The sequence below is a fragment of the Odocoileus virginianus genome, chromosome 15, assembly GCF_023699985.2.
Source record: "Odocoileus virginianus isolate 20LAN1187 ecotype Illinois chromosome 15, Ovbor_1.2, whole genome shotgun sequence".
Classification (NCBI taxonomy): Eukaryota; Metazoa; Chordata; class Mammalia; order Artiodactyla; family Cervidae; genus Odocoileus; species Odocoileus virginianus.
In genome coordinates, this window is record NC_069688.1 from 57,309,580 (window position 1) to 57,332,211 (window position 22,632).

The 22,632-nt window shown below is 41.0% G+C and overlaps 1 protein-coding gene across 6 annotated transcripts in view; it reads left to right on the plus strand.

The window, feature by feature from the left end:
* Positions 1–22,632, plus strand: part of RUNX1T1 (RUNX1 partner transcriptional co-repressor 1) — a 149,641-nt gene that overhangs the window by 49,335 nt on the left and 77,674 nt on the right. The window contains exon 1 of one of the 6 annotated variants that reach the window (XM_020907520.2): positions 14,033–14,140. The exons of the other annotated variants lie outside the window; for them this stretch is intronic. The gene's annotated coding sequence lies outside the window, so the exon portion shown is untranslated. Of the gene's footprint in view, positions 1–14,032; positions 14,141–22,632 lie in introns of those variants that run through there. 6 annotated transcript variants of the gene reach the window in all.

The following is a 22,632-nucleotide window of genomic DNA, read 5'->3' on the forward strand; positions in this document are numbered from 1 at the left end:
GAGGATGGGTGTAGGGTGTCAGGGATCCAGCAGACATAATAGGTAGGATTCTGTGAGCTGAGTTGCTCCTTTGCGACCCCATGGGTTGTAACTCACCAGGCTTCTCTGTCCATGGAATTTTCCAGGCAAGAATACAGGAGTATGGGTTGTCATTTCCTACTCCAGGGGATCTTCTCAACCCTGGGAGGCCTAACAAAAGACAAACATTAAGAAATATTTTCATCTTTTTGGTTGCACGGTAAACTCTATCAACGGTTTCTTCTACCAATAATCTTATATTAGTAGCTGTTGAATAGTCTGATAAAATTTATCATTAAGACTCCAGAGAGATTACTAAAATAATTCAGGCAGTGCTTGATACATAATTTTTTTTAAAAAACATATAATTTCTTATGATAGTGGAGCTAACTTTAAATATCTTCACCCTCTTATATTTGTTTCTAAATATACATTGAATCCTTTGAAAGGGATAGGAGGGCAGGTTTGAATCTCAGAGACCATCACTTTGGAAGAATATTCTTAACACATATTCTATAAGTATGTCTCTTAATTTGTGCCTTTAAAAGTTTATAGAAGATCATTGTAGCTTATCCAGTGAGTGGCTGTTTTGAGAAGGGTATTGCTGATACTCTACATGGATCACAGACTTTCGAAGGGTCTTTGAGGCACTTTGGAAACGTGGTATAGAATGATGTAATGAAGTAGTTCTTAAAGTGGGTTTCATGGACCAGCAATATCATTATCACCCAGGAACTTATTGGAAATACATATTTTCTGCCCCTTTGCAAACTTAATCAGAAACTCTGAGGTAGCCCAGCAATCTGTGTTTGAATAAGCTCTCAGAGGATTCTGAAGCATATTCAAATTAGACATTTGTAAATCATAACTTTTTGTCTCCTTGGGTAGTCCAGAGAAAATACCCATTTGTTTTTTATCATGGAAGTCCCAATGAATGGAAATCAAGCTAATTTGTTTGTTTTAAATGATTTGCTTTAAAAACAATGCCCAAGAAATGACAAAGAACGTGTTTGTTCAGAGCTTGGGTTTCTAATAGCATATTTGGATGCTCACACATTACACCTGAATTGAATGAGATAGTTAAGAGAAGGTGCATTTCAGGTCAGTTCTGGGATGTTTATTCGTTCTGATAGTGACTTGTAAAGACGTTCGTCTGTTTCAATGCACTCAGGTACCATTTGTGATGTCCTTGCCTTGATTTGAGGCCAGCTTCTGATCGTTCAGAATTTTGTGAGTTTAAACTGATCCTCCTTAGAGACTATTTAGGCAGACCTCAATTTCACAATAATATTAGTCATCTAGAAAGTTTAGATATATCACAGCATTTTATTTTTCTGTGCTGAATGTAAATAAGGGGTCCACGTGATGACGAGCGTTCCATCAGTAGTGCCTGGAGAGGATTTATTTCTTGCATCTCCTATATCTGCTGCTGTTCTCTTTTGTGCGTGGTGCGCCTTCAGTAAGCGCAGTCTGACACGCTTTGTGGCCTTTGCCTCCTGTGATAAAATAGATTGAAATGATTCCTGAGACCATCTGGTGAAGAGGAGCAACCCTGGAGGACTGTGCTTTGAGAGAAAGTAACTGAATGCTAAGAAATGTGGAAGTCTAGGGACACTAGCAAAGGATTTTTTTTTTTTTTAAAGAGCATGAACATTAATACATCTTCTTGAGGTTTGATGGGACATGTACTGCCTACTGTCCCATCTGGTGCTTATGATAGCATGGCGTATTAGCATGCTGCAAGTTCATAATGTATTCAGGGGGAGGAAACATCCCTTGCATACCAATTGAGGCATCCTCTCTTCAGAACTGCTTTTGAATTTCAATGATGTTTATATCTTCCAAGCCGTGACTTAACCGAGCATTTCCGCTCGAAGGAATAACATGAGTGAGTGAGAGAAAGAGAGAGAGAGGGTGTGTGTTCATGGTCTCTCCTATTCCCTCAATAATTTATCTTCCTCCCTTTCTTCTTGATGAAATGATAAGTAGTTATTGATATTAGGTTTTATGACTTTTTAAATCCTTTCTGTTTTGAAACCACATAATACTTCATTATTATTTCACTTACGGCTCTTGAAACAGTTTGCCTTGTGAAATTGTGTAGCTGTCCCCTTGTAGACGGAACACTTTCAAGGGTCAGGCCTGTGCATAATTATGTATGTGTCTCCCTGGCACCTAGAGTTTGGTCATTCACTTAAAAAATATTTATTGAGTCTGCACTGTTGGGTGTGACACTGTTGTAGGTACTAAGACTAATGGGTCTTTCCTCTCAGAGCCTTTGTATTTTAGTTGGTAAGAGGCAAACAGTAACAAAGAAACAGATAACATCGCCAAGATAATTTCTCTTCACTGTCTCATTCAATTTAGCTGTAATGTGTGGTCTCCAAATATGCTGTTAGAAACCAAGGCTCTGATCCAAGGCATTGTTTATCATTTCTTGAGTCTCATTTTTAAAGTACATCGTTTAAAACAAACAAATTGCCTTGATTTCCATTCATTGGGACCTTCATGATAAAACACAAATGGGCATTTTCTCTGGACTACACCAGGAGACAAAAAGTTAGGGATGAAAAGTGAAAGTCGCATGTCCGACTCTTTGTGACCCTGTGGACTATGCAGTCCATGGGATTCTCCAGGCCAGAATACTGGAGTGGGTAGCCTTTCCCTCCTCCAGGGGATCTTCCCAACCCAGGTCTCCCACATCACCGGTGGATTCTTTCCCAGCTGAGCCACAGGGGAAGCCCAAGAATACTGGAGTGGGGAGCTGATCCCTTCTCCCGCGGATCTTCCTGACCCAGGAATTGAACCGGGGTCTCCTGCATGGCAGGCGGATTCTTTACCAGCTGAGCTATCAGGGAAGCCCACAGTAATGGATAAGTACAGTTAAAATCCATGCTAGCTGCAGGGCAGGTGAGTGGGGCCACTTATTTAGATTGGATTGTAAGGGAAGGCACCTTTAAGGAGGTAACATTTTTGCAGAGACCTGAAGGATCTGAAGGGTTCTTGGCAGAAGAGAAAGTCCAGAAGTCCCGAGGTAAAAATATGATGGCATTTTCAAAGTAGTTTGAGCCACGTTCAGAGGTTAGTCCATTGCTAGGCATTGGGATTTTCTTAATGTGTCAGAAGCCATCAAAAGTGACTTAACGGTACCTTTTCAAAGGATAGATGGAGCCGCTATGTGTCGTGTTCTGAGCTACTAAATAGCTATCGGAGGAGTGAGATGCGCCTTTCAGTTCATTGAGGCACTTTGTTGAATTGCAATTAGCATGAATTTTAGAATCAGAAAAAACGTTTCTTGGATTCTGACCTTGTTGTTTGACTCTGAGCAGCTTCTTAGCCTTTTTTAGCTCAGGTCTTCTCATCTGTTGAAAGGGAAAGCTAGCACCTAAAATCATGGTATTATTGTGAGAATTAAGTTAGGTAATTCATTTGAAAGAACCAGCATAGGGCTTCGTTCTTCAGAGGAGCCTGCTGTACCACTGACACACACAGATCATAGTAAAACATTTGGGATGGTTTCGAGGAATATTGAAACAGTTGGCATCATCTTGTTGGGAATCCTTTTCTGGTGCTGTTATCTTCTTAATAAAACACTGTTAACATGTTGCCAGGGTGGAAGTGCACAGCATCTGTGTTCTGTCCCTTTTGGTCTAGAATCATGTATAGAAGGAAACTCAAGGAATTCTGTGGCAAAGTCAAGACCCCATGAAACAACCTGGGATTTTTTTTTTTTTTTTTAATTAAAAAAAAATTTATAGGTAACACTCTTATGTCTCTGTCTCTCCTTTTTTTTTGAGACATTTTAACATGAGGAAATCAAATTGCATTCTGGAGAGAAAATGGTTATATAAAGGATATTATAAAAAGTTTTAATTCATAAAGCAGTAACTTAATTAATTGCATAGTTGTTAGATATAAACCTTTTGAAAGGAATTCCTAATGCACACAAATGGTAAAAATCAGGAGCTCCATAGTTTTTGCATGCATGAAAAACTTAATTGCAAGAAGCAATTCTGTGATGGTTTTCGTTGAGCCTGTGAAGCAGTGTTAAGATTTTCAGACTTTCTGCAGAAGAAGTTGTGGGGTTGGGGGCAGGGGCAGATGTTGCTTGTGGCTAAATGTCTGCAGAGAATTCCAAGTTACCATTGTCTTGGATATAATTTTATCAGATATATGGATTAGTTGAGTTATTCTTTACACTCGCTACCCACTTTTGCAGCTGTGTGTGTACTTTTGGCTAGAGTTTCTCCCCTCCTCAATCTGTATATATATATATTTTTTTAACTATCCATCCTCCTCCACCCAACATCAGGAAAACAAATAATGTGTAAGGAATGTGGAGGGGAGGTAGTGTGGATAATTCAGGCAAGTTTCGTCAGCACTTAACCAGATTCTTGGAATGTTTTTTGATGTCCGACAGAAGTGTAGAGAGCTGTTGACAGCTGCAGGTTGTGTGAGAGGAGTCGCATTTAGCGCTGCTGTGTGCTGGTTGGAGTGTGAGAAGGATGGACGGAAGGCAGAAGAGCTGAAGGAGTTCGGGAGGTGGAATCACAGTTCTGAAGGAGGCAGCTGGCTGTTGACTCCTAAGACAGATCCTTTCCTTCTCTAAGCCCTGGTTGAATTCTTAGCAGCCGCACCTTTCAAAAGTGATGGGTCTGCATGCCTCCAGGAAAATCCAGAGGGGATCATTTCTTCACTGAGAAATAGCCATATAGAAACCTTGTAGGCCATCCAGAATATTGTCTGTTCAGCACCCCATGTGCATCCTCCTTCTGCCCTGGAGGATGCCATGAACACAGGTACTCGCGTGGTGTTTGTTTCCCTCCAGAAAGAGAGGACAAAGAAACGCTGGGTGGTCAGGTGAGATAGGCGGACCCATCGGCAAGTGTTGGGTCTAGCAGCCAGGAGCCCAACACGCAGACCCCGCGCGGTGCAGTGCCCCATCTGACCTAGGTCCCACGCCCCCTCATTTCAGTTTGTTTGGCTTACAAGATGCAGTATCACAAACGGTACTCCCGAATGTCTCCCCTCTTGCGGACTAAGCATTATCTTGGGTAATGGGATAATCACCCAGTTTGTGATTATTCCCACTTACTTTGCAAGGGTGGCCTTTGTTTTTGACCAGTTTCTCTAACATGTAGTTCTGTTTATTTCTAATAGAAACAGCACACCTCAAAACTTGTTTTTCTAGAGCATATTTAAAGATACTCCACACAGTTTCCTTAGGTAAAATGAGCATTTCACTCTCAAAAGGCCAGGCTGGGTGTCAGATCTGTGCTTTCTTCTTGTCTGTTGGTCTGTCTGTCTTTCTGTTTCTTCCTCCCTCCCTCCCTTCTCCCACAGCATACTTTACAGAGGTTCTAGTATTTCTAGGCATTTGACTCAGCACAAGCCTTAGTCATGCCAAAGTCATGTTGCACAGTCTCTTAATAAGGATTTGCTATGCTTTCCCCCAAGTGTAAGAATGAAGGAAGGGCAGGCCCTTGACATCATTCACGGACACATTGTATGTTTTTGACAAAATCAGACAGAATTTCTTAAAGATATATTGAATGTTTCACTTAAGCAATCAATGTTTTATAATTAATTGTAGATGTTTACATTTCAAGTTATTTGTTTATTAAAAAGGTATCAGTTGAACTGGTTCACTTAGTGAGCTAAACATTTGGCAACAAACGTAACCAAGCACATACTGATCCTTGCTCTCTCTATTCTGTTGTAAACTTCTGCATATAGGCAGGTGTGTAGCAGATGCTGGGAAGTGTGTGACCAGATAAAGTGGGTGTGGCATCCTTTGCCCTAGCGTAACCTCTGGAGCAGTTTGGAACAAGTTGTTTGAAGTCAGAGGGACTCTTGTCTGCTTTTCCTGTTTTACCCATAGGAGCCTGGCACGGTGCTTTGTGCATCATATGGGTGATCAGTGTTTCATACAAATACCCTGTGACTCATCATAACGGTTCTGTGATTGATTCATTCAATTAATTGGTTGTGCTGCAAGTATCGATTGAGCTCTTAATATCTGCTACACTGTTTTCTAGCCACTGGGGAAGAGTCAGTGAATAAAGCAGGTTCAGTTCCTTACCCTCGTGGAACCTACAGTCCAGGGTATGTGGGGTAGGTGGTAGGTGTGGGGGTCGGAGGACAAGAGTGGGCAATAAATGATAAATGTAAAACACAAGTGAATTCTGTAGTATATTCAAGGATGATAATTATGGGAAAAATAGGGCAGGATAAAAAAGATTCTTCGGACTGTTAGCTTGCAGTTTTAATTTGGGTGTTTGAAATGGGCCTCTTTGAGCATGGACTTTTGAGCAGAGATTTTATGTGGCTGTATGAGGGGACAACAGAAAGGCAGAGAGGTGGAAAGGCTGGAGTGTGGCCTGGGTCATTTCAAGGAGAGGAAGGAGGCTACTTTGGCTTGGTGGACCTGGGTGGGCATGGACGAGCCCTGGGACGTGGACCCAGAGAGGTGCTGGGAGAGTGAAGGGGAGACCATTGTTTCTTTAGGCCATTGAAGACCTTCTGTCTGACTCATTGGGCCCCTATCCCAGGTAAGTGCTGCCCAGCACTTCTGCACGATACCATAACATAATAGTGTCTCAATCTGAGGACCTCAGTGTGTTTCATGGATATTCCTATTATTGATTATTCTATGTATGCATCATAGAGATGATTTTGCTATCCTTGATATTCAATCCAGTTTGGTTTCCGGTTCTTTGTATTACAAGGTGATTCCTGTAATCTAAGCCCCACTCTACAGAGTGCTAGTTAAGGCTGCATGATCTGCCTTGTTTGGGTCCTGACTTGTGTCCTCTAGTACTTTTAAACCCATTTTGGGAATGATGTGCTGATGGACAGGCATTTGCCAAAGGTAAATGCACAGTGGAGCAGGAATAATATTAAAGCTCTTTGTTTCAAAAATGTGTTTGTATAAAGGGAAATTATTTGTTCCTCTTACTACAAGCTTCCTTGATGGCTCAGTGGGTAAAGAATCTACCTGCAATGCAGGAGATGCAGGAGATGTGGGTTCGATCCCTGGGTTGAGAAGATCCTGTGGAGGAGAGAATGGCAACCCACTCCAGTGTTCTTGCCTGAAAAATCCCATAGACAGTGTAACCTGTGTGGGTCACAGAGTCAAACACTACTGAGTGACTAGGCACACACAGCCCTTGTTATAAGCTATGGTTTAGAATCTCCTTCCACATTTCTCTTTAAAATTTTTTTTAAAATTTCTGGCCACGTTACACAACATGTGATATCTTGGTTCCCTGACCAGGGATCGAACCTGTGTCCTTGGTAGTGAAAGTGTTGATTCCTAACCACTGGACCACCAGGGAATTCCTCTCTTCTTTTTTTTTTTTTCCTTTTCCTTATATGATTTTTTTTTTTTAAATAATTAGTAGTGCCCACGTTGAGGTCTGTCATGGCATCCTAGAAATGAGTTAACACAAGTATGAATTACCCTGGCAACATCTGTTAGCATATGAAAAGTCAATTGTGCGGTAAACTAATGTCTTCCTTTTATCAAGGCAAAGACAATCTGGAATGATACGTGGATGGAAATAAGGTATTGATGAAATACTTGTGTCATCTGAGAGACCACAGGCCACGGACAAAAACTTTCCATGTAGCAATAATGTCAGTTTAATTTTCTGAATGATTTCCTTGGACCCACTTAAAATTTCTGACTTCTGTGAGGTTATTGCCCCGTCTCAAAGTTGCTGAGTTGTGGTGGCTTCATAGGCGTCATCTTGAAGTGTCACTGAATTTCAGTGCCTGCACGTTAGAGCGGATTCATTTTAACATAAAAAATCTTTAGCTGCTGATCTGGGAGGGACCTGTGCAAAGCACCGCAGGGGTATCAGAGACAGTACATAGTCCCAGCACTGAAGGAACTTGAGGTCTCTCTAAGGGGCTGTAAAGTTGAAATAGTGGTTGCCATGGAGATTGAGAGGCAGGAAAGTGGAGATTATGGGAAGAAATTGCAAGAGTCAGTGAGGGCCCAGATCATCATGGGAAGAATTTAAATGCACCAAGGAGTTAGACTATGAGATTCGTTGAATGTCTGTTGTTATTTGGGAGAAAGGGAGGGAATGGAATCAAGAATGCTGCTGGCATTTTGAGTCTGGGTAACTGGCAGGAAGGCCATGCCACAGTGGAAATAAGAAAGTCAGGAGAAGGAAGTGGTTTTGTGAAAAAGATGACCTTACTTAGAGATTCTTTAATAATGGAAGCCGTTTTGCAGATAGCTGTAAATGTGGGAGGGTAGCTTGGGTGAGGAGTTAAGACCTGAAATACAAATCGAAGTGAAAAAACTTAAATTGTATGTGAATACAAAATGTAGACAATTTTGAGAAAATGGAAAATACTGAATTAATGTTTTGTCAAAGTGTCAAAATTGTTTTATGGTTTGCCGTGACTATGCATGCATTCCAGTTTCGAAGTTAACTTTTATACTCTTTCATTTGTATTTTACACCTTTATTTTTCATGTTTTTGAGAGAGCGTTTCTATTTCCTTTCGTTATCACCAGAGCTCTGCTTACATCTCATAATTATGAATACCCTATCTAGGTCTAACATTTCTCTGCTTCCCTGTTGCTTGTATCCTGCATAGTTTCCTTACTGTGAAATTCATTGACTCTTGAGTATCTTTGCTTGAACCAGCATGGTTTCTGGGTGGAGGGGAAGCACAGTGCTGAAGAGCTTGGGTTTTGCAGTCGAACAGACCTGGGTGTGATTTCCCATCTGCTCCGCTCCTGCTTGCTCTATGTGCTTTGGTTTGCTCGTCTGGTTCCCTGGAGTACTAATGAAATCATGAAAGGTTTTTCAGCACACGTTGCCCCCGTCCACTCCTGCCCAGTAAGTGATTGCTGAAGCAGTAGTGATGATAATGATAGTGGTAATAATATTTATTCTAAACTTCATGGGACGGACCCAAAGCCTGCAGACATGGGCACAGGAACTCGAATGGGGTCCTTTCAGGGTGCAGGAGTTTGCTGGTTACTCAGGCCACTCTGCACGGTCCCCATTTCATCATCTCTTTGAAAGGGGTGATCATGACCCTGACTCACCCCCTCTTGGTCCCGCTCAGCCCCTGTTTTCGTGGCTGCTGCTCCTGGTGTGGCCTTGACTTCTTCCCAGCTGCCTTTCTGTGAGATCTCATAGAACTCATGTTGGCTTTCTCATTCACGAAATATGAATTCAGCCTACTATCAGTTCCAGCCTGTTTATTCAGAGCAAACTGATTTTGACCTGTCTATCCCACTGCTTCTCTTTTGCCCTTATTGCTGCTAATTAATTTCTGCACAAGAGAATGGGCAAGAGCAGTGATAAAACATAAAATTAAAGTTAGTTAATGTTGGCTCATGAGCATTTTGGAGAGCAGGCAGAGAAACGATGTTATTTACTATGAGCTTTGTCTTGAGTTTTCATTGATTTATATATGCCATTCCTGACTCCTGTTATCATGGATGGTAAGAACTGACAGTGGAATAAAAACAAAGAAGCATTATCTGATAAAGAATTTAGAAATTTTGGGATAAATTCAACTGAAGATATTGTCACTTTTAATATCATTTCCCCCAAATTCTAAGGAAAATGTGACTGAAAAATTTCACATATGCCATCTTTAATATAGCATCTTATATGTTTGCTACTGTAAAAAAGATAAAATAGTCATGCTGCTTTTTTATTTTATTTCATTTAACAATTTTATTGTGTGTTTATTAAATTTTATGAGATGATACTGTTTCTTACAGTTTTATGATAGCTTGCTGGAACACAGGTTTTGTTTTTCGTTTTTTTTCCTTTTAGTAGATTTTCCTTACTTGCTAATGCTGGGGCCCAGAGAGGAAAAAGACCTAAGTGTCTCTTTTTAGGAAAGGATTTCACAAACTTGGTTTGGAGATTTTTGAGGATATGTTATTTGCTCTTGGAAAATGGATGTCAATTTTCTTAAAATTATTTTCAGTTGAATAAATTTAACTTTTTAAGGAAACTTTTTGGGAGGGAAGGCATAGGATACTCTAATCAGATAGGCTAGCAAAAAGATCTGAGAAATTCGTGTGGACTAGAATTCTCCCTTAGCAGGAGTCCTCTGCACTCACTCTTCATTTTTTATGACACTTAAGAAATGTATCTTCTAGTGAAAGAAGTGAGAAATGAGAGAGACTGAGGTATGAGAGAATTCTCTGGATATGAACAATTAGGAACACAAGGAGAAAGTCATAAGGCAGAATTCACAATTTTGAATGGAAATATAGTTGTTTGCTAAATCTGTTTCTAACTCACATGCTAAATCCAAAGGCGTAGCCTTCAGTAAAATAAATAGGACACAGTCTTCCTGTGAGGATTCTGTGTTTGTTTCATAAGCAGGTGCTTATCTTTTCCTTTCATGTGGTCGGTCTCTGATTCTGAGTATTGCAGTAATAGCTGCCATTTATTTAGTGGTTGACTATGTTCTAGGCCTTGCATAAGTGCTTCTCTTTCATATTTACTCATTTAATCCTCAAAATCACCTATTGAGGCAGTTGGTAGAACCACCCGAATCTTAAGGTGAAGAAATAGAGATTCAAAGATGAAGGAATCTGCCCAGGTTCGGAGGTGCGTCTCGATTCCACCCAAGCCCTGGTGATGCCGGCCCATGCTCCTGTTCCCTGTCTGCGCTCTGCCCAGGGTGTCATCATCGCGGCTCAGGCAGCAGACGCTTTCCCTTTGTGTGTGCTGAAACCACGGAATTGTTGCAGCTAAGAAACCTTCAAGAACATCACCTGTATCTTATAGGAAAAAACGCACATTCGGCTCAAAGTTCTAAACAATCTTTTATTCATCCAGTCAGTTGGCCAGCAAATATTTACTGAGCATTTACTATGTGTCAAGTAGAAAACAGGCCAGACATGGTCCATGCCTTCCAGGAACCCTGGTGGCCTTGATCTGTGTATTTGCATGTGTGTGCTCAGTCGCTCGGTTGTGTCAGCCTCTTTGCAGCCCCAGTGGACTGTAGCCCGCCAGGCTTCTCTGTCCATGGAATTTTCCAGGCAGGAATACCAGAGTGGGTTGCCATTTCCTCCTCCAGGGGATCTTCCCGACCCAGGGATTGAACCCGCGTGTCCTGCCTTGGCAGGTGGATTTTTTACCGCTCGAGCCTCCTGGGAAGCCCGTTTGTGTATTTGGGCTATATACTAGTTAAATCAAAAGCATAGACCCTGAAATCATACCCCTTGACTCTGAAGCCTGTTCACTAGCTACAGGACAATGGGCAAATTGATTCATCTTTTTAAGGCTCAGTTTTCCATCTGTAAAATGGTAATACTAAAACACTCACAGCACTGGCCTGTTGCGAAGATGAAATGAGTGAACATGAGTAAAACATTAAAAAGGTATCTGACACTTGGTAAATGCTCAGGAAATATAATTGCTATTAAGATATTTTGACGGGCTTTATAATGGTAGTGATATTTCATCACAGACACCCACAGAGTTATGTGTAATAAGATCTGTGTTGTGTTATGACATGGGATGGAGCAGAGGGCTTGGGAGTGCAGAGAGCCAGCCCTCTTAATGCCCACTTGGTTCAGGGCAGGGTCTAATGTACAGCAAATGCTATTTTCTTTCTCCCCCTACTTTGTTTTCCTTTTTTTTAACTTGATAACTTTCTTTACTTTGTTGTCCGAAATCCTAGTGTTTTTGACTTACAGCAGTTTGCCAGCAAATATTTATTCAGAACCAGTTACTAAACATTTGCTTTCTGGGCTCTGTGCAGAATGCTGGGGTGATAATCAATAGGATGTAGGCTGAGCCTTCTAAGAAATGTATGTGCCTGCGGGCATAGTATACACATATGGACACAGACTTGCAAGCACACCAACCATAAGGGATGATGCTAAGTTCTGTAATAAATATATGCAAAGTAGAGACTAGAGAAGGGAGTGATCAACTGTCTCTAATCTGAATGTGGAACAAGGGTGATGAGGAAAGCCTTCATGGAAGAGGTGGCATTTCCTCTGTGCCTTGAAAGATCACAAGCTTCTTGTGACTAAAAACAGGAAAGAACCTAAAACAGGAATACTGAGGCATGAACCAGCATGGCTAGCACTGACAGCAGGAGAAAGTATCAGAAGTAGATGTTTGTCTCATAGGTTGGAGTGGCGGAAAAGAAAGTAACTAGACGCTTTTAAGCAGAGGGACAGTGTTGTTGGGTTGGATGCTGACATCAAAGGTGAATTGAAGAAGATGAGATCTGCAGTCCGCCTGGTGAGACAGGGTGATGATTGGCTGCAGAATCAGAGGAAGAGGAGGAGGCTGGGAGCAGCAGGCTTTAGAGGTACTAACTTGGGAATAAAGGGCTCTAGTGCATCAGCTGGACGTGGAGCCAGGACTGGGGCATAGTCGTCGTATCTAGGATGACTCAGAATTCTTATTTGGGCAACGGGTTGCCATCAATCAGGATACTGAAAAGTTCATCAAGAGAGGACAGTGACGTCACGTTTAAGCTTTAACTTTCAGGTTAATCATAGGTTTGCTGAGTAAAGATGTGTACACTGGATGTCTTGATTTGAAATCAGTGGTGATAGCTAAGACCTTTGGAATGACTCACTCAGGAGGAAAATGTATGGTGTGAAGAGAGGAAAGCCTTGAAAAGAACACCGGTGACCTCCAGGGCATCTCCAAGTCAGGTCTCATTAAAATCAGGGGGCGAAGAGTTTCACAGAGGAAGTGGTCAACAGTGTGAAATGCTGAAGAGGGCTCGGTAGTTAATTGAGGGGGCCGAGATGACCTTTCGGATTTGGCCCCCCAGAAGAAAAAGGGTTGCCGGTGAACCTCTGTCCCTTTGCTGGAGCGTGTTTGTGTTGAGCTGCAAAGTGGATGGAAGAGATGCCATAGATGGTGTCACTGCGGTCTGCCCTTCAGAAGCTGTCAGTGGGAGGATGGAGCGGACACCATCTCCATGGAGACAGGGGTTCGTTTGTTCTTGGAGGGGAGATGTGAGCATGCCCAGGTTCTAGGAAAGAAAGACCTAGAGGCAGACAAGCTGAGTTGAGGAGATAGTGGAATGATTGGTAGAATGAAGCTTTCAGAGACAGAATCTGCCTCTTCTGAGACTTAAGACTCAGGTGCAGATAAACAGGAGTTCTGAGGGTGGGATTGACAGGGCTTTATGCTTGAGAGTCCCTTGGACAGCAAGGAGATCCAACCAGTTCATTAACCCTAAAGGAAATCAGTCCTGAATTTCATTGGAAGGACTGAGGCTGAAGCTGAAATTCCAATACTTTGACCACCTCATGTGAAGAGCTGACTCATTGGAAAAGACCCTGATGCTGGGAAAGATTGAAGGCGGGAGAAGAAGGGGATGACAGAGGATGAGATGGTTGGACGGCATCACTGACTCAACGGGTATGAGTTTGAGTAAATGCTGGGAGTTGGTGATGGACAGGGAAGCCTACTGTGCTGCAGTCTATGGGGTCACAAAGAGTTGGATGCGACTGAGTGACTGAACTGAACTGATGCTTGATAACCTCAGTTTATTTGCTTAAATAGGACATGAGGTTATCAGAATTTGGCTGGAGGATTGAGGCAAGTCAAATGATGTCTTCAGGATTAATTAACGCACCCTCATTTTTTACTCTGTCTTTCTTGCCTCATCTTGTCTGGGACCCTACCAGGCTGGACATGTGTGGGCTCATTTAATCTGGAATTTGTTTGTTTCTTCATTTCCTCTGTCCTGTTCAGCTTTTCCTCTTTGCTCTATCACACCGCCCATCTAACCTTGACCTTAGCCTGAACTCATGGTTATTAACCCTCCCTTTGTGTTTTTGGGTCCTGACACCTCCCCGCTTCTTTTGTTACTGCATTTGTAACTAGTTCACATTCTGTTGTTGCCTCTTTGAAAGTCAGAATTCTGTCTTTAGAATTTTGTTTTAGCATAGTTTTTGGAGTACACTGTGCTGGGTTGGGGTTCTGGGAGGGGGAGCTCCCTAAGCTCCAAGGGAAAGGATGTAAAAGAATTTTGAGTTTTCCAAGCTTTGTGAAGGGAGCAAAGGGGCAAAACAACCTGCTTGAGATTGGATGGCCAGGGAAAGATTGATACCCGGAGGAGGTGACATTGATGTTGAAATAGAAAAGGTAAAAATGAGCTGACCATTTGTAGAGGGGAGAAGGAAAGTAGTAACTTTCTATTCATAAACAGAGTCTTAATTCATTCGATTCATAGTCGTATTCGTAAACAGATATTCACAGACATTGGAGTATATCGTCCAGTAGATAACTGCCTAGAACATAAAGGATGCTGTCCTGTCCTTCCCACTGATACTTCCTTGGTTCCTGAAGGCCCTATATAAGACCTGTAACAGTTTATCCTTAAGTGAAGGTAGAGAAGGACCATGTTTGTTTGTTAAAGGATATTACCTGGAAGAATATCCAACAAAATTCGGTAAAGCAATTATCCTTCAATTAAAACTGAATGAATTAAGAAAAAAGGATATTACCTGCAAATGAAGCTGTGCTGAGCACCCAGAAATGTGTTCAGGGTAAGGCAGAGCAAGATAAATTCCTTGCCCTCAATTGCATGGTGTTTCTTTCTGTATTTCCTCTACCCTTCCCCCACCCCCTCATCTCAGGTAATTCTGGTTCACAAAATGAGGAAAAGTGTGTGTGTGTGCGTATGTGCAAGTCACCTTTCGTAATCACCACCATTCTATGATGCCTGCAGCTCCAGTCCTGAAAGTAGACACTTGGGAGAAATCTCCAGCTCCATACGCTGGGCCTAGGTGGGTGTCACAGTCTACTATCTTTAGCTCAGGGGTGGGATCGGAGTTCCAGATTTCCCGTGGGTGAGGAATAGTGGGAGGTACCGCACGGAAGAAAAACCAAGGAGGATGGGGAGACACCGGGGATAAACTTTGCTGACTTCATAATTTCGCTTAGAGTCAGGCCAAGTAAACCTAAAACGTGATCTCCCAGGGCGAAAGCTAGTGTTTTCTTGCAAATCTAAGCTTATACAAGTAAATTATTGTTTCTCAGAGAGAGAACATGAAGAGTATGTGGAATAGTTTATTATATTAGGTATCCTGGGCAGTGTTCTCGAGAAAGGAAAGGCATAGAAAAATAAGCACTGGTTTGACCCCTCAAAACAGTTTCCCAGCATTTTTTTTTTCTTGCTGCTGCTCAAGGAGTGACAGTGTTCACAGTGACAGTGGACTTCTCTCAGAAATTCTACTCCTTGGCTTTTTAGGGAAGTAGTAGTAGTGTTGATATGTGGGTGATTTTTGGTTATATCCTAATTCAAGTTACTGTTAATAAGAAGTTCTTAGTAATGTGCTGAACCTTGGATGAGAACAGCTTCCTTTGTATTCAGACATTTATTACTTTTGTGATTAATTTATCTGACAGAGAGTGTCAAGAAGGTGGTGTCTTTGAAAATGATCTGATAGATCTCCAGCAAGCAACATTTTTCATTTGTACATGGAATGCTCTTTGCCGTTGTCCATCAATGTTTGGTTTGATTTCCCATTATAATTCTTCTTAAGCTCAGAGAAGACATCTCTAGTGCTATATAAAATATAAATGATTCCTAGTAAATGGATGGGAATTAAGATTCTCATCTTAATTTAATCACATATTTACCCACATTTAAAGTATATGTACAGAGGAAGCTACATTAAGGACTTATGAACTTGAAGTTTATTTATGTGTCTACTTGAGGCACATCCCTGAAACTTAAGGTCGTGTGTATTGTAAAATGTGTCATTCAAACTGTAGTTAGAATTTTATAATTCTGGGTTCCCCAGTGGTCTTCCTGAGGTTTGAATATATGCTTGTTTTTAAAGTATCTTGAGGTAAGGGAAAATAGACTTACTTAGACACATTTGAATATATACATGCAGTTATTTCTTTGGTAAAAAGAACTTGAGCTTCTGTCCTTAGGGAATATTTATTAGCAATTAATTAATTAGGGTACCTTCTCTGAATTACTGTATTAATTTAAATAAGGTCATGGGCCTCCATGAAAAATTATATTATGCAAAATATTAACTGAGGCAGAATCTATTAAGAAATGGTAAATGTGAAATTAACCCAATTGTGTAGAATTTATAGAATTGATCTTTTAATATATTGACTGTATTAAGTCAGAAAGAAATGTCCATTTAAACACATACCTTCATTTCCCCTGTGGTGTGGAATTATTGTATGTAAAGAATTTACTAATATAATTCACAGGCAGTCCAAAGTGTCTTTGGGAACCCCTCTCTAAACGCAGCATGCAAAAAACTTAAGACCATGGATTCCAGTCCCATCACTTCATGACAAATAGATGGAGAAAAAATGGAAACAGTGAAAGATTTTATTTTCTTGGGCTCCAAAATCACTGCAGGCGGTGACTGAAGCCATGAAATTAAAAGATGCTTGCTCCTTGGAAGAAAAGTTATGACAAACCTAGACAGCATATTAAAAAGCAGAGACATTACTTTGCCAACATAGGTTCATGTAGTCAAAGTTGTTATTTTTCTAGTAGTCATGTACGGATGTGAGAATTGGACTATATAGAAGGCTGAGTGCTGAAGAACTGATGCTTTCAAACTGTGGTCTTGAAGAAGACTCTTGAGAGTCCCTTGGACTGCATGGAGATCAAACCAGTCAATCCTAAAGGAAATCAACCCTGAATAGTCACTGGAAGGACTGACGCTGAAGCCAAAGCTCCAATACTCTGGCAGCCTGATGAGAATGGCAGACTCACTGGAAAAGCCCCTGATGCTGGGAAAGATTTAATCAGGCAGGAGGAGAAGGGGACCACAGGGGACGAGATGTTGATGGCATCACCGACTCAATGGACGTGAGTTTGAGCAAGCTCCGGGAGATGGTGAAGGACAGGAGGCCTGGCGCGCTGCCGTCCATGGAGCAGAGCTGGACGTGACTGAGCGCCTGGCCTGCCTGACGGACTCTAGACAACTCACCGAAACTGCTTTAGGGGCAGGGCTTGGTTATGTTGTGTGGCGCGCTTTGAACACTCTGTGAAGTGTTTGATCGTTTATTTGGGGATTTTACTCTCATGGTATGCTGCTATACTTCTGAATTCTCCCTTGCCAAGTGATCTGTAGGTCTTTTCCTTCCTGTCAATACTGTGTGTGGACTTCCGGTTACTAAAAGAGTGTTTATCTCTTTCCTCAGCAAACATTGGTGCTAGGTACTGCTGGATGAATGGGATACTGAGGTGAATGAGGCACTTTGTCTGCCTTTGTGATCCGTTCAAGGGTTTTCCTTTGTGGAGAACCCTACCTCCTGGAACGTCCCCTTCCCCTCCCCTTCTGCGTGTCTTCAATCCCAGTTGTTTTGCTCCTTTAAGCTAAAGTTGAACAACCTCGGTAGAGTTGCAGATAGAATTAATTGTATGTTCTTCCCTTAATTATTTTCACATTTAGTTCCACTCCTAGAAGAATCTAGATATGCTATAGTGTATCTAAATTAATTTTAAGGCATGTGGTAATTTACAAATCTCCCAGAAAAAAAGTGCTGACAGAATGCTTTGATTCCGTGGTTTTAAAGTACTTACCAGTTTTAGAGATGACATAAAGAAAAAATAGAGCTCTCTTAGAATTGTTTAAATACAGTGTTAAAACGCAAAAAAAAAAAAAAAAAAATTGAAAGAAAAAGACTTATAACGTGACTATTGGACACTGTGTTTGAAAACTCCACCCCAGCGTGAACGACTGATTTAACGGATAGCCACTCTTAGTATTCGGATATAGACCCTTTGTATGCATATCCTTCCAGACTTTTACCTATGCACACAGACACACCTATCCATCTGTAACTGTCTTAAAATAGTTGTGTGTGTGTATGTTTTAAACAGTATCTTTGTAATATCTTTCTGTGTAAATATACGTGTCATTATGTTGTATGGTTCTGTTAGAATTTGAGTTGCCAAATGAACATTGTTGGACAACTAGGTTATTTCCAATCTTCTTCATTATAAATGTCTTTGTACACGTAATATTACTTACTTAGGGTAATTTTGAAAGGGTGGAAGTGGTATATTAAAGGTTATGTATAATTTAGAGACAGTTGATACATATTGCCTAATTGTCCTATAGGAAAATTGGTATCATTTTGCAAAAGTGTTTTAAAATGCTAGTTTGTACTATAATTAATACTATATTATCATTTGAAAAAATTTATAATTCTATTAGATTAAAAGACTGTATTGTTAATAATAATAATAATAAAAAAAATACTAGTGAGGTGAAACTTTTTTCTCCATAGAGTTATAGGTCATTTATATTTCTTTAGTGTTTTTCCTATTCCTGTTTTACAGTCTTTGTTTTGATGGGCTTTTTGACTTTTAATTATTGTTTTGATGGAACTGTGTATGTATTCAGTTCAAATCAGTTGCTCAATCCTGTCTGACTCTTTGCAACATCATGAACCGCAGCATGCCAGGCCTCCCTGTCCATCACCAACTCCCAGAGTTTACTCAAACTCATGTCCATTGAGTCAGTGATGCCATCCAGCCACCTCATCCTCTGTCATCCCCTTCTCCTCCTGCCTTCAATCTTTCCCAGCATCAGGGTCTTTTCAAATGAGCCAGCTCTTCACATCAGGTGGCTAAAGTATTAGAGTTTCAGCTTCAACATCAGTCCTTCCAATGAATATTCAAGACTGATTTCCTTTAGGATGGACTGGTTGGATCTCCTTGAATCCAAGGGACTCTCAAGAGCCTTCTCCAACACCACAGTTCAAAAGCATCAATGCTTCAGTGCTCAGCTTTCTTTATAGTCCAACTCACACCCATACATGACTACTGGAAAAACCATAACCTTGACTAGACAGACCTTTGTTGCCAAAGTAATGTCTCTACTTTTTAATATGCTGTCTAGGTTAGTCATAACTTTTCTTTCAAGGAGTAAGCATCTTTTTATTTCATGGCTACGTCACCATCTGCAGTGATTTTGGAGCCCCCCAAAATAAGTCTGCCACTGTTTCCACCATTTCTCCATCTATTTGCCGTGAAATGATGGGCCCAGATGCCTTGATCTTAGTTTTCTGAATGTTGAGCTTTAAGCCAACTTTTTCACTTTCTTTCACTTTCATCAAGAGGCTCTTCAGTTCTTCTTCACTTTCTGCCATAAGGGTGGTGTCATCTGCATATCTGAAGTTATTGATATTTCTCCCAGCAATCTTGATTCCAGCTTGTGTTTCATCCAGCCCAGTGTTTCTCACCATGTACTCTGCATATAAGTTAAATAAGCAGGGTGACAATATACAGCCTTGACATACTCCTTTTCCTATATGGAACCAATCTGTTGTTCCATGTCCAGTTCTAACTGGTGTTTCTTGATCTGCATACAGATTTCTCAAAAGGCAGGTCAGGTGGTCTGGTATTCCCATCTCTTTCAGAATTTTCCACAGTTTATTGTGATCCATACAGTCAAAGGCTTTAGCATAGTCAATAAAGCAGAAATAGATGTTTTTCTGGAACTCTCTTGCTTTTTCGATGATCCAGCAAATGTTGGCAGTTTGATCTCTGGTTCCAGCTTGAACACCTGGAAGTTCACGGTTCACATGTTGTTGAAGCCTGGCTTGGAGAATTGTAAGCATTACTTTGCTAGCATGTGAGATGAGTGCAATTGTGTGGTAGTTTGAGTATTCTTTGGCATTGCCTTTCTTTGGGATTGGAATGAAAACTGACCTTTTCCAGTCCTGTGGCCACTGCTGAGTTTTCCAAATTTGCTGGCATAATGAGTTTAGCACTTTCACAGCATCATCTTTTAGGATTTGAAATAGCTCAGCTGGAATTCCATCACCTCCACTAGCTTTATTTGTAGTGATGCTTCCTAAGGCCTGCTTGACTTCACACTCCAGGATGTCTGGCTCTAGGTGAGTTATCACACCATCATGATTATCTGGGTTGTGAAGGTCTTTTTGTACAGGACTTCTGTGTATTCTTGCCACCTCTTCTTAATATCTTCTGCTTCTTTTAGGTCCCTACCATTTCTGTCCTTTATTGAGCCCATGTTTGCATGAAATGTTCCCTTGGTATCTCTAATTTTCTTGAAGAGACCTCTAGTCTCTCTAATTCTATTGTTTTCCTCTATTTCTTTGCATTGATCACTGAGGAAGGCTTTCTTATCTATGCTCGCTGTTCATTGGAACTCTGAACAATTGGGTGTATCTTTCCTTTTCTCCTTTGCTTTTCGCTTCTCTTCTGTTCACAGCTATTTGTAAGGCCTCCTCAGACAGCCATTTTGCTTCTTTGCATTTCTTTGTCTTGGGGATTATCTTGCTTCCTGTTTCTAGTACAATGTCACGAACCTCCATTCATAGTTCTTCAGGCACTCTGTCTATGAGATCTAGTCCCTTGAACCTATTTGTTACTTCCACTGTATAATCTTTAGGGGTTTGATTTAGGTCATACCTGAATGGTCTAGTGGTTTTCCTTACTTTCTTCAATGTAAGTCTGAATTTGGCAATAAGGAGCTCATGTTCTGAGCCACAGTCGGCTCCCGGTCTTGTTTTTGCTGACTGTTTAGAGCTTCTCCATCTTTGGCTGCAAAGTATATAATCAAACTGATTTCGGTGTTGACCATCTAGTGATGTATTAAGGATATCAATTCATTGTTGTCACATAGCAAGTATTTGTTTCCTGGGTGTTGCCTGCCTTTGTTTATGGTATTTTTTTCTGTATTTGTGTTTATTAATATGTCATTATTTGTTCTGCTTTTGTTATAGTTTAGACTCTCTTTTCCAATCCTAAGATTAAGTAAGTATGTACCTATAGATTTAGTATTTTTTTTTCATTTGCATCATTTAATTTTTATTCATATGGAAGTGAATTACTGGATATATAACAGGTTGTACTTATTTTTGTTCCAAGTTGTTGGCTAATAGTTCCAGAGAGTGTTTATTGAATTGCTTTATCGTTTTCTCAGTAACATTAGAAATCATCTTTATCATATATTGAATTCTTACTCATTTCTGAGCTTTATATTTTCTCTGCTTTTCAACTTTTACTTTGCTGTATTGTCTATTTTGATACCAGTAGCACATTGTTCAAAATATAGTTTTGTGGTGCATTTTAACACATGTTAGGCTCAATTTCCTCATTAAACTTCATTTGCTAGTTTTCCTAGCTATTTTCCTTTTCATTTCAAATTGACTTTTAAAACACTTGTAGAATTCTGGAGGAAAAAAAACTTGTTAGTATCTTAGTTGGGATCACTTTATATTTAATGGTTGCAGTATATACCGGGAGGTGGGGTGGGTGGATAGGATGGACATCTTGATAATTTAATTTTTTTAAATGACTTACTACATCAAGCTATTTAATGACGTGTATAAGAGGGCTTCCCTGGTGGCTTAGATGGTAAAGAATCTACCTGCAGTGTGGGAGACCCGGGTTTGATCCCTGGGTTGGGAAGATCCCCTGGAATAGGAAATGGCAGCCCACTCCAGTAATCTTGCCTGGAGAATCCCATGGAGAGAGGAGCCTGGTGGGCTCCAGTCCATGGGGTTGCAGAGGCCCCCACTTGAGCGCCTAACACTGCTACTGCTTTCTGTGAAGAGCCTTTTTTAGAGTTGGAGATACAGAGTTAAGAAGAAAAGAACCTTCATTCTTCTCCCTGACCAACTTTCGTAACCGTAGAGGGTGTTTTTAAACAGATTATATATTGTAGAAGGAGTGTAAGACTTTTCAGATTCATATTCATAGATTTCTCTTCCCTGAAAACAAAGAGAAGATATGAGCAGAGAGGGGCAAGAGGTAAAGAAAACCATTCAGAAACTGTAAGAGTGAAAACCAGGACAGAGGTGAAGGAGGGTGGGTCCTAAAGACACTTAGAAGTGAAGGCGATAGGACACTGAATGGATTGGACTTGGGAAAAGGATGGTGCAGAGGGAAGAGTCTTAGGATGTGGTATTTTGGGTCTGGTTGGTTGGCTGAGACTGAAGTACAGAAGGAGGCACAGATTTCCTAAGGACGATGTTAGATTTGATTCTCAGTGCAGCTGTCAATCAGATATCTGTTAGAGTTGTTAAGCAAGCAGTTAGATAGCTCCTCTAACTCTGGTTTCCAGGAGAGGGTCCTCTGGGGATACAGAGCCCTGGCGGGACCGCCTCGGGAAGCATAGGAGTTGAAGCCAGTTTAGAGGAGAAGGTGAGACCCAGGCACACAGGAGGGGCCAGGGTTCCAGAGAACTCGGGGAAAGTCCTAGTGACAGCTAGACGGATGATACTGAAGAAGAAAAGGAGTGAGAAGTGGCCGGGTGGATCCAAGACTGCTGATAGCTCAAGTAAGATAAAAGATCGATCTGTATTTTTTGGGTTAACCACAGAAAAAGTTTGTACCTATGCTGTGTTGATTTGGGGGGAATGGTGTCGGCGGAGGCCCCATTGCAGTAGGGATCAAGTATACGTTTGAGAGGCTGATTCTATCATTGCCATCATCATTTCATCATTTCTATCACTGAGGAAATTTTGAAACCCCTTTTAAAGGAAATAAAGAATCCGATTGCTTTGCTCTACTCGTACCTCTCGATCTGTGTTTTTAAATAGGAAATATGTATTTAACCACCATTTACTTGTACTCGGTTCTCAGCAGTGTGATAAATTCTGGACTGAGCTGA